Raw genomic sequence first — 12,671 nt, 5'->3', positions numbered from 1 at the left:
GTGCAGTGTACTGGTGGTATGGGGAGTACAGGGTACTGGTGGTATGAGGAGTACAGGGTACACTGGTGGTATGGGGAGTACAGAGTACTGGTGGTGTGGGGAGTACAGGGTACTGGTGGTATGGGGAGTCCCGGGTACTGGTGGTATGGGGAGTACAGTGTACTAGTGGTATGGGGAGTACAGGGTACTGGTGGTATGAGGAGTACAGGGTACACTGGTGGTATGGGGAGTACAGAGTACTGGTGGTGTGGGGAGTACAGGGTACTGGTGGTATGGGGAGTATAGAGTACTGGTGCTATGGGGAGTACAGTGTACTGGTGGTATGGGGAGTACAGGGGACTGGTGGTATGGGGAGTGCAGGGTTTTGGTGGTATGGGGAGTACCGGGTACTGGTGGTATGGGGAGTATTGGGGGACTGGGGGTATAGGGAGTACAGTGTACTGGTGGTATGGGGAGTACAAAGTACTGATGGTATGGGGAATACAGTGTACTGGAGGTATGGGAAGTACAGGGTACTGGTGGTATGGGGAGTACAGGGTACTGGTGGTATGGGGAGTACAATGGACTGGAGGTATGGGGAGTACAGGGTAGTGGTGGTATGGGTAGTATGGAGTACTGGTGGTATGGGGAGTACAATGTACTGGAGGTATGAGGAGTACAGGGTACTGGTGGTATGGGGAGTACAGAGTACTGTCGGTATGGGGAGTGCAGAGTACTGGTGGTGTTAGGAGTACAGGGTACTGGTGGTATGGGGAGTGCAGGGTACCGGTGGTATTGGGAGTACAGAGTACTGGTGGTATGGGGAGTATGGAGTACTGGTGATATGGAGAGTACAGGGTACTGGTGTTATGGGGAGTATGGAGTACCGGTGGTATGGGGAGTACAGTGTACTGGTGGTATGGGGAGTACTGAGTATTGGTTTTATGGGGAGTACAGTGTACTGCACAGGGTACTGGTTGTAACGGGTGTATGGAGTACTGATGGTATGGGGAGTACAATGTACAGTGTACTGGTTGTAACGGTGTATGGAGTACAGGTGGTATGGGGAGTACAGTGTACTGGTAGTATGGGGAGTACATGGTACTGGTAGTAACAGGTGTATGGAGTACAGGGTACTGGTTGTAACGGGTGTATGGAGTACTGGTGTTATGGGGAGTACAGGGTACTGGTGGTATGAGGAGTACAGGGTACTGGTGGGATGGGGAGTACAGTGTACTGGTGGTATGGGGAGTGCAGGGTACTGATGGTATGGGGAGTACAGAGTACTGGCGGAATGGGGAGTACAGAGTACTGGTGGTGTGGGGGGTACAGGGTTCTGATGGGATGGGGAGAACAGGGTACTGGTGGTATGGGGAGTGCAGGGTACTGATGGTATGGGGAGTACAGAGTACTGGAGGTGTTGGGAGTACAGGGTTCTGATGGGATGGGGAGAACAGGGTACTGGTGGTATGGGGAGTGCAGGGTACTGGTGGTATGGGGAGTATGGTGTACTGGTGGTATGGGGAGTACAGATTACTGGTGGTATGGGGAGTACAGAGTACTGGTGGTATGGGGAGTATGGAGTACTGGTGATATGGAGAGTACAGGGTACTGGTGGTATGGGGAGTGCAGGGTACTGATGCTATGGGGAGTACAGGGTACTGGTGGTATGTGGAGTACAGGGTACTGGTGGCATGGGGAGTGCAGGGTACTGATGGTATGGGGAGTACAGTGTACTGGTGGTATGGGGAGTGCAGGGTACTGGTGGTATGGGGAGTACAGAGTACTGGTAGTAACGGGTGTATGGAGTACTGGTAGTAACGGGTGTATGGAGTACTGGTAGTATGGGGAGTACAGGGTACTGGTAGTAACGGGTGAATGGAGTACTGGTGGTATGGGGAGTAAAGGGTACTGGTGGTATCGGGAGTACCGGGTACTGGTAGTAACGGGTGTATGGAGTACTGGTAGTAACGGTTGTATGGAGTACTGGTAGTAACGGGTGAATGGAGTACTGGTGGTATGGGGAGTACAGGGTACTGGTGGTATGGGGAGTACAGAGTACTGGTAGTATGGGGAGTACAGGGTACTGGTTATAACGGGTGTATGGAGTACATCATTATTTTGTTTTAGGGTTTGATACATGTACATTATTACGCAAAAATTCAATTTTCTTCAATGTACCTGGTGAAGCACAAAAACATCGATACTGAATTGAGTGACTAATTTCAACGATAATGCCAATTTTAAAACAAAATATGATCTGATACACATTGGAGGCTCGAACTCGAAATTTTGTTCAAGTATTTGCTTTTTCGTAATGCCTTTATTCAGTGGAAGGGCATTGTATATAGAAATAGCGGTAAATGGCTGTCACTCGGGGTCACAGGGTATATCGGCACAACGGGTATTGTTAGGTGGGGTTCTGTAGTGTTTGTCCGCTGATTGCATCAACTAGCTTAATCCAATAACGGTAAAAGAATGGAAACAAAACAAAAACGTTATACACGTACACAGATAGTTAACGGTGTAAATACAGGGTCCAAATTGAGAGCGATTAGGTGCATTACCCTCCTAAATGGTTAGTACAAGTATTTTATTGCTAATTTGATAAATGTGTTTAAATGCTGAGCAAATAACCAGAAGAAAACGTTGATAACATAATTATTTGAATTACGAGCTTCATCGATAGAGATACTACAATTAAATGTGTGAAAAGAACGCCTCTTTATAAAACTAGCAATTTAATTGTAAAATACGCTCAATGAACAATGCATATTTCCTGGCGTAATCGAATCAATATCGAATCTGCGCCTATTCATACCTCCTGGTCAAATAAAACTCAATTGCTATGAGTGTTCATTTCATTGTGTTTTTTTGTAGGTTTCACGTTATAAGCGACATGGGTTCCAGGTTTGATGGAGTTTCGCCAACATCGGCACCCATTACTAATACATGTATATTATTCTTTTCAATGTTGGGGATTCGAATAACTGATCCTTTAATATTTTACAATTTATTCATTTATTTATTGTGCTGGACGATGCTGCATGGGTTTATTTCTATTTGAGTGAACAAAATGTAATCAAATAATTTGCAAATTTCACACTGTCTGTGCTAATATTACATAATGTACAATGTATATGTTTCGCTTGTGCAATTGGGTTTTAAATTCAAATGCTTGACGGTATATTACAATGTACAAGAAATGTATATCATTACTGCAGATACATGTTTGATTTACCGGTCATGCCGCCACGAGCTTTAGGTATTCTACTCGGGAGCACATTCCCATCATATTTTTATGACACAGTAGACATATAATAATACGTAGATCTGTGTGCCAACCCTGAAGTTTCTATTGGCATTTAGCGATATGCACTGATAAAGTCAAAACTATATAAGCATAGTAAAAATGTTTTCCAAATTGAAAAAACAATTGCCTACCTACCTACCATATTTTTCTGAGGATGATAGTGGAAACACAAGCACTTTTTTCAGGCTTATGTCTTGATATGCGACATTTACGTTGCGCCTTCTGTACATATAATTTACGAAATTGCTCTTATGCGCTTTATCAATGGTAAGTATTTTAAATGTACACATGGTGCAAAAAGATATCATGTGTAACTCTAAAATGGATGGTCAGATGGCGCAGTGAATAACGCAAAGGTGGCCGGGATCCGATTCCCCGATCGGACATGAAAAGTTATGGGTGACCTGCCCGACCACGTATAGCTTTTATCCGGGAACTCAGGATTCCTTCCAAATTAAAACCCTGTACGCGCTTCATGTAACATCCAGGCCAGCAAGAGTGATAAATATAGATTAAAAGAACTTGTTATAAAATAAATACGGTTTAGTACAGAAGGATATAGAGAGACGTAATATAATTATAAAGGTCGGGCGTCGCCCTCCGCTTTCACCAAGACGGTTGGGGTTAGATTCCCCAATCAGACGTGAACAGAATTTGGTGTCCTACCACTTGTTTTTTTCTCTCCTGCATTAAGACCACCTGTAATCTTCGCTCTGAACCAACAACAGTGATTAAATATAGTTTTGATAAACATAAATGTTTGATAAAGATTGTAAATTTGATAATTCTGTATGTTTACTTGCATGGTATTCATCAGACATTTTGTGCAACATAACAAAACCAATAGTCAGCGCTAGAAATAGTTGTGAACTTTGATACCATTCTTGGATGCGATTTTCTAATAAGTTTTTTTATCGTAAATTATTCCACAGTGTCGCTGCGTACTTATGATATTCACTACATACAATTTATGTATAACATGGTACATCTATCATACATGCAATTTATGATGAAATTTGTTGTTGTTTTTTACAGAAAAAATAATTAACACAGTAGAATGTCGCCTGCCCAAGTGTCGATGATTTCCAACACAGGGACATGTCACATATAAACAGGCGTCATTGTACTACTATATACCTATGGTGTGACGCCTGTCTATACGTGTGTCGCATGTCCCTTTGATTCCGACTTTACAAGGAGACTGAATTCACATACGAAACAATACTATTTAAACACTTCATCGTGTGTGTTTGTCGTCGACTCACAAACAATGGCGAATCTGGGGAGCTGGCTGACAATATTAAATTAAGAATTAGATTTAGAGTTCTTTGAAGATGTCCCGACAGTAACACATTAGTGTAAATACAGGATATATGTGTTCTACAAAGGTCGTTGGTTATCTTTTCTATTTTTGTGACCCTTGTTCCCTCCAACTTACAACAGTTACTGTTTTGTGCCGATTTGTTAGATGTGTGCTTCGTCCTTGTATTAAAATCGATATATTTATACTCTGACTTCCGACTATCTTTTAAGTCATGTGCACTCTTAAGTTTGTACTTGATGAAATTTTACATTTGTATAACTCTTTTTGAAGGTTCGTTAATTGTTTACACTGGCAACCGTTTCTAGGTTAATACAGATGCGAAATCGGCGGGAGGCAACAGTCACAGACAATGGACTCAAAGGATACGGAAGTAGTCAGAAATATTAAACAGCTCCAGGAATAATGTAATTCAGAAATAAAGATCGATCGATTAATATTTTAGATATTTTTTTCTTTTTGATTCGTCGATCTCCATATCCGTCTCTATATGACCCTGACTGTTAAGATCACGTTAAACTAGATTAAAACAAATTCCATATTCTTACATATTACAGTGCAACGAGTTTTATATTTGTCCTACAATTTTTGATTAAACGGTTGCATTTTCTCGGATTTGTGTTTACAATGTCAAGGAAGCAAAAAAGACGCTAAAAGAAGAAAAAGAAAAACCCCGTACCTGATATAGTTATGCTTCAACGATTACCTGAAATCAGCGAAGATACAGAATGAAACATGTACATTATTTATTTTCAAAAGTTATATTCAATGCAGGATATGGGTAAAAGTGGATCATCATTCATCAAATAATTATCATCTTAACACATTGACGAACATCATCATCATCAGCAGCAGCATCATCATCATCATCATCATCAACACCATCATCATCATCATCATCATCATCATCATCATCATCATCATAATATACAACATTTATTTAGCGCTCTATATAATTCATCGATGAACAATGACACGCATCATCATCATCACAATGTCGCCAAAGCGATCATTATTTTTGAAGACCCAATGAGTATTGATGAGATTGCTGGATACTTTTACCCAAAACAGAGGAGAAAAATGTGGTATGTTTAGAAACTGCCCTCCAAATATTGGGATGTAACTCTCATTTCTAAAAAAAATGTCATGGAGAATGGATACTATTTAACTTGAATTGACTAATGACGGCTGGTGCTGTTCTTCTGTCTCAGTGTCCGGTAGTCTATAGGAGTGTGCTATTTGTCCGCTCTTATTTATATATAATGATCAGTGACGTCATATATTCACTTATTTTACTCAATTGATATGAATTTGCTTAAGGATCAACGAGCTACTGACAAAACACTGCTACTAAGCGTTCGAAAAAATATTATCATCATTACTAAAATCTTCAGTATATCTTCACTGAAAACAAACCCATACTTTGCGGAAATTTTATGATAAAAAAATATAAATATGACACAAACAAAAAATATGAATTATCAGTAATAGTGTTCTGAGTTTAAAAATGCAATAGACCAGACATGGACCTTCGACTTTTACATATAATGTCGCTCTAACCACTGAGCTATTTTACATATAATGTCGCTCTAACCACTCAGCTATTTTACATATAATGTCGCTCTAACCACTGATCTATTTTACATATAATGTCGCTCTAACCACTGAGCTATTTTACATATACTGCCGCTCTAACCACTGAGCTATTTGGTCAATGGAAGTGACTTAACTGTGCTACGGTTATATATCCAAAACGAAATTAAGGGGAGGTTACTGTTTATACGAAAAACAAGAGTTCAGTGGGACAGGGATCCTTAATCAGAGCTCATTTCGAGGTAGATGGTAGTTCGTGTTGTCATCCTAGGTACATGGTTGCGGAAATCAAAAGCAATGTCTAAAAAATACACGGCTGAAGATTAAACAGAGACATGAAAGCGAAATATCACGATGAAATTTACAATTTGATGATTTAAAGCAAACCGCGTCACCATAAACGTATTGAATTGTTTGTCGTAGTATTGGTCTGCAGGTAACTACGTGTTGGTACGTACGTACATGTACCATGCTTTGTTTTGTTAATTTAATTTCGTATTGTGTGTTTTATTGGCAAAATTGTACTTTAATGCCTTTGTTCTGTTTAGAATAAAAAAAAAAAAAAAAAAAAAAAAAAAAAAGTCTATGTTATATTGTTAATCTGATCGATATGTGATTTTGTAAAAAAGTGAAAGCTTTTCAAAATGCCAACAAATTGTTTGATTTCTTCTTCCGGATATTGCTGGGAAAATTGTACTTCTCATTTCAAACGTTTTAACAGGGGGGTTTAACAAAGAACCTTCCGTTTTCTCATGGCCAAATTTCTTACGCGTTCAATACAAAACTATCACAACTCATAAAAAATCAATAAAAAATAAAAGTATGATAGTTTTGACTATTTTTTCCTGGACACCTGGAGTGCGAGCCTCGTGCCCTGATCTGTCCGCGCGTGCGACTGTTCCGAGTAAGCTGGGATTTTTAGGACTTTCGAATGCCGACCACTCCCCCATTGTGCCGCCATGATCCCAAGACGTGTTCCGTTGACACAGCCGACCACGACGGCTTACTGAACAAACATGGCCGCCAATCCAAGTAGATTACGAATAAACGTTTTAAAAGAATCGATATAATTTAATTGTCCGACCGTGGTGTTGGCACGCGTTTACAAATAGCGGCAAGTATCCAAATGGGGCTATTTACAGGTGTATTGAGATCGTCAACAAACATGGGGAAACAAGATTATGCAAAAGTCAGGTAATGAATACAGGTAACGGCTCATCCACGTCTGATGTGTCATAAAAACCATGCTTTGTGCTTGTCAATCAGTACCGAACCGCGGCCATTTTAATTTAGTCAGTGATAACAAGGGCTCATTTACTTAAGAGTGCATCTTACACTTTTGATGGTATGCAAAACAATTCCGTTTTAAAATATCCCATGATCCGTGGCGGTAGCTCACCTGAGGGAATATGTTTGAACGAAACTGTGTTATATACCATTTTATCTGTGAGAATATGTTTAAACGAAACTGTTGCATACCATCATATCACCCTATCGTTCTTTGTGGTCGCAAGCGGCTCAAACTATCTAATTAACAAATTGTTTTATCAAATCGTGGAACACCAATTTGTCCGGTACTATGGTTTCTAGTTCCGTCTGGCGGCAAACGTCAATCGGAAATCAAATTAGACCCGACTAGTTTCTCGATGGGAATACATTCACGTGTAATGGTTGAAGCTGTTATTGGGTTATATCTTTCTTGGTTTGTAAGTGTATCTAAACACACAAATAAATCCTACGACAAAAAATAATGATGTTTATTTCATTATTCCAGCTCGGTGGCGTTAGCTGATGAACCGTCATACAATACCATGGAAATGATTGAAATGATTAAAAGAAACTATGCAAAGGTGAGAAGTCATATAAAACCATAATTTCAAAGCCATAAAAATTCAGTTCTGCGAAAGTCTACATTGCAATTATATTGATAAAGAAACAATTTCAAGGATTTTTATGTTTTTATGTTGGATTTTTTTCTAAAATCATAAAACATTGTGACATGTTCATACAATTCGATCCCTAGGTACATAAACACAATCGGAAATAATAATATTTTCTAATTTCCATATCCTAAACTAAATTTTTCTACAAAACCGTTTTGTTATTTTAATTTGAACATGTTTTATTTATATAAGACGTACACAATGGGATTTAGGCAAAACCAAAACATGGACAAAAACGTGTCACTCGATTATTAGTCCGTAGCAATAACTTGGAATGAAAATTCTCACAAATAAGTTGTATGATACCCACTTGCAAACAGACATACATTATTTTACCGAAAAGAATATAATGGCAGTTTCCGATATTAAAGTAGTCGAAAACAAAATATACACGTATCTTTTCCTGGATATGCTAGCCATACACGGTTTCTTTCTCGGTATGCTAACCATACACGACACTTAAATCTCTGTAATTAGTTTTGTTCCTCTCAGACCATCTGTATCAACGAACATTTAATGGAATCAATTAAAATAGACACAGAACGGTCAATCCCTCGTGTTAACAAACAGCACTTAAGCTCCAGGATCTATGTACAGAGTAATGCGATGAGTGATCAGATATTCATGGAATCTGTTTGATAACGCTTGCTTTATTTTGACTGGTAAGGTGAGAGTAAGTGTGAAATTCCATCTCGTTAATTCAGGATAATTGGTTCATTTATTACTCACTTCCGGTCATTCGGAAAGATTTGAGGTAGTACTCGGAACTATCGAGAGTGTTCCATTTAAAGAGATGAGCCGGAAAACTGTGATAAACAGATCCATCCCGGGCTTCATGTTTTCATAATTCAATAAGGAATCTATGGTGGCATATTTCTGCCATCCACTTGCGACTTACGAGTTACGTATGTCGACATAATTATTGAAAGATGTCGACATAATCTGAGAATATGTCGACATAATCTGAGAAGATGTCGACATAACTGTTAAATTATGTCGACATATTATCACATTTGCCGAGATAATTTTGCCGAGATAATTATCTCGTAAGTGGGTAACTCGGCTTTTTATCGTGTTAATGCTCGGGTGTGACATCGACTTGCCACTTACGACTTGCCACTTACGACTTATTTATGTCGACATCCTAGTAGATTATTGCCGACTTACCAAAACGAGGCTTGTGCACGAGGACCGCGAAGGTGGGCTGATGGTGACTGAACAGTGGTGACTATACTGGTGAGTAACTTGGTAAAATCAATGTAAATATGGGAAATCAAAGATATGGATATTACAGTAGGTTACTATGATGTACAGAGTTTATCAATCAAAGAGGGATTTTACATAAATAAGTCGTAAGTGGCAAGTCGTAAGTCGATGTCACACCCGAGCATTAACACGATAAAAAGCCGAGTTACCCACTTACGAGATAATTATCTCGGCAAAATTATCTCGGCAAATGTGATAATATGTCGACATAATTTAAAAGTTATGTCGACATCTTCTCAGATTATGTCGACATATTCTCAGATTATGTCGACATCTTTCAATAATTATGTCGACATACGTAAGTCGCAAGTGGATGGCAGAAATATGCCACCATAGGAATCAACACAGTGCTACACTTGCCTTTCTAAATCTTCACCACCGGTACTGATAGTTCTGTAACAGGTGATAGGGTACCGTACTAGTCATCGAATTGTCACACATACATGTCAACAATTACTTGGTGTGTTACATAACCTTTATACAATTAATTCTTACCAACCAGAAGAAAATGTTTCGAATTACGGTACCGACAGTGTTCTGGTACTGTAAACAGTGCGCTAAATATATCCAAAAACGCAACAAGTGTTTTCAATAAGAAAGTGGAAAATTCAGATCAAACCGCCATATTCATATTTGTATGATTTGTACATTTTTATGTGTAGCATAACATCTCGAAATCAAGTATCTGAAACAAAAATCATAACTGTTGCTTTCGATTAATACTGTATAGATGGACCCATGATGTCCCAATCGGGAACTGTCGGCACTTTCCGTAAACGAGAAAATACGTTTATGGAAAGTACCGACGGTTCTCGATTGATGATTACCTTCTCGAACAAACAAACAAATAAAAAAAAAAATCTTTTAAAAAAAACCCACCTACTTGGTTAGGTGTTGATGGATAAAAGAAAATCCACGGTATGGCTGTAGTAATTGTTGTATGGAGATACTGAACATGTTACATTCCCTTATGGTATAAATATATATAATATGAGGTATTCAGGGATTATATTATATAATAATATCAGTTCCCTGTGTTTCCGGAATGAGAGAGAGAGTCTGATAGGAGTACTTTATCTTTACCCGCCTAGAAACACGGAGAGAACTTTTCAATTCCTTTATACAACATTCACGGACGCCTTATTATTTTCTTTAAATTTGCTATAAACTTCCCTACATTTATTTTTATTTTGGTTGAATGGACGTAACGTGCCTCCATTCTTTTGGTTTGGGTAATTAGGACACTTTTAACAGAAATCGAAATGAAAAACCATCGTTCATGTCCGCCCGAAATGGTTGGTTTCAGAATACACTATGTTAACTACAAAGGTACATTCGCGTTATAGAAATCACAACCATTAATAGTTGTAATTATCAGTTCAATTTCTAATTAACTAATATATATCGATTATTATAAAAGTAATTATGGAAAGACAAAAATCTTTCACAATAATTAAAATGCAATTTACATTCGATTCGGAAAGTATCTTGTAATTTTGAGAACGTGCGGTTCACTATCAAGGGACCTGTCCTGCCTTCAGGTGTAAATCGCAGTTAACTCATTGGTATTAAATTCTCTCTCAAAACATGATTACATGAATCAGTACGATCTTTAAGGATGCCTGTCCCATAGCCGGCAACACACTAGAGAGTTCCACTGTAGTTTTCACACATAAAGTAACTTCCCCTTAATTTCATTTTAAGTGTATTGGGTTTGTTTGTGGTTTACGTCCTATTAACAGCTATGATCATTTAAGGACGTGCCAGGTTTTGGTGGAGGAGGAAAGGCGGAGTTCCCGGGAAAATCCCACCGACCTACGGTCAGTACCTGGCAAATACCCCACGTAGGCCTCGAACCCGCGACCCAGTGGTGGAGGGCAAGATGTAGCAGATTGTCAGACGCCTTAACCACTTGGTCACCGCGGCTCCAAATGTCGCTGGACTAGGCCAGAGATCCATGGCCACCGCTCATCAGATACGAAGCGTAGGTCAGTTGGTGAGAGTGACGGAATTGTGAATGGAGTTCATTCTCGGTCTCTATTCCTTACTCTCTGTTGAACGCTGTCGTTGATTGCTTTTGTTTGTCTATCGTTTCATCTTTACAATTTTTTTCATACAAGTTCTGCAACGTATGGTTTTCTGTTCAAAATGATTTATTGAATCAATTGCCATGTCGGTAAAACTTTTATATTTGATATTTATAGTTTTTGGCAGTAGTAAGGATATTCCTTACAGTGTATCGTATCTGTCCACAAAACGGGTCTAAAGTCAGTGACGTGTCCTAACGTAAATCTAGGATATAGAGTATTTATATTACCGTAAGATTTGTGAGGTTTTAGCCGATACACGCAGTAACTGCTGTTACGGGTTTCACAAAACGGATACCACCATTACTGCTAATTATGCGTTTTGTTTACGTATTTTACATACGTGTGTATTACGTCAGAAAAACCTGTGTAGTTTTTTTTGCACACAACTATAAATATAAACATAGTACATATTACTTTGACACTCCATGTTTTTTTAAATTAGATACTAACACAAGGAAGATATACGCCAAAGGAGAATTATGAATTGACCATCGAAAGTGTAAGTCGACATGGTAACCGTGATAGTGTATACGTCATCAACTATGTAACGAGAATTTCACTGACCAGCGTTTGTAGCTTATATTTATAATTTTTGACCCGGATGGAAGAGCGCAGATAGTCTTAATGTATGAGGAAACCGGATTACCCGAAAAAAACCGACGTGATCGGACAGATGACCCAATACCATTCAACGTCCAATTGGGAATCGAACCCCGGTCGTCTTGGTAAAAGACAAGAGCGCTATCTACTGCGCCCCCCGACCACGTAATTATACTAAATACTAATACCTGAGGCTATTTAAAATAGTGTTATTTTTCTATAAATATTTAATACAAAAACAACCTCGATACATATCGGTAGATAATAAGGTTATAGATGAAATGGATATGTTTTTGTCGTTATCATAATTATAACGAGAACCGCAACAAAATGATCAGAGAAGATCAGATTGGTCGAAGTCTATCGATTATTAACAAATGCGACACATTTTTTTTTAATTCGAGGTAACCATTAAACATTAAACAATAACTTCATGAATTATTTCTAATAAATCGACGTTAAAGCAACTATATACGCCCACATACATTATGTATCTTATAAAATCTGCCTAATTATAATTTACAATCAAATATAGTCAAACTTCGATGTTTCAAACTTCGCGGGAC

Source organism: Mizuhopecten yessoensis, unplaced genomic scaffold (assembly GCF_002113885.1).
Source record: "Mizuhopecten yessoensis strain PY_sf001 unplaced genomic scaffold, ASM211388v2 scaffold277, whole genome shotgun sequence".
Lineage (NCBI taxonomy): Eukaryota > Metazoa > Mollusca > Bivalvia > Pectinida > Pectinidae > Mizuhopecten > Mizuhopecten yessoensis.
This window is presented reverse-complemented; position numbering follows the sequence as displayed.